The following is a 933-nucleotide window of genomic DNA, read 5'->3' on the forward strand; positions in this document are numbered from 1 at the left end:
GCACACTCAGTGCACTAGACTAGGGTCTGACAAGTAAACCAAATAGCCAAACATGGAACCACTGATTAATACATCAATTTACAATGGGGCGCACATGCACTGTGGCACTGGATAGCAGTGGCACAGCCCCCAAAGCATCTAACACCTGCAAAAATACATGAGGCAACAGCAACATTGGAAAGGAGACCCACGCAAATTTTGCCAGGTCTAACAACAGTCAATTTACAATAGGGAGCATTCACGCGGTGGCACTGAATGGTAGTGGCAAAGCCCCAGAGCATCTAACACCAGCAAACACAGAGCAGACAAAAGCGAAAGATGGACAGGAGACCCACGCCAATGGTGCCAGGTCTAACAGTTTCAGTGGCGACACCCTCCTTCGGAGTTGGGATGGCAGGCACAGCAACGGCGGCACACTTCTTCTGGTTGAGTCGTGCTTCCAGCTCCTTGCAACACGCAGTCCCTCAGAAGGCCCAAAACAGCAGCAGGCACTTCCAAAGATTTCTGGGGAGCTGGGGGTTGAAGTCTGTTGTCCCTGAGACTTCAGCAGGAGGCACTTCTCGATCAATCATCAATCTCCCACTAGCTGTTTGCATACTACTCAGCAGGATGAACTCAGGAGGGGACTTGGAACCCCAGGTGACCATCTGGGACCGGGACCCCTCAACCCATCTCTTCGCCGCCTATGCCATCTCAATTTCATCTGGAAACGCTCAGCCGAGCCCTAACACCTCCATAGTGATTAATAGCCAAGGCCACTGAAATTATGCATCAGGAGAGAGCCAAATTATGCGGCAGGGTGGAGTGAATTATGCAGCAAGAAAAGGCAAATTATGTGGCGTAATGAGGCTTGCATTTTAACACTTGTTAACACTGTCTGGACATTAGATGCACTGCATTTTGAAACCCACATATAGCAATAATCAACCGGTA

The sequence above is a fragment of the Lissotriton vulgaris genome, chromosome 11, assembly GCF_964263255.1.
Source record: "Lissotriton vulgaris chromosome 11, aLisVul1.2, whole genome shotgun sequence".
NCBI classification, from domain to species: Eukaryota; Metazoa; Chordata; class Amphibia; order Caudata; family Salamandridae; genus Lissotriton; species Lissotriton vulgaris.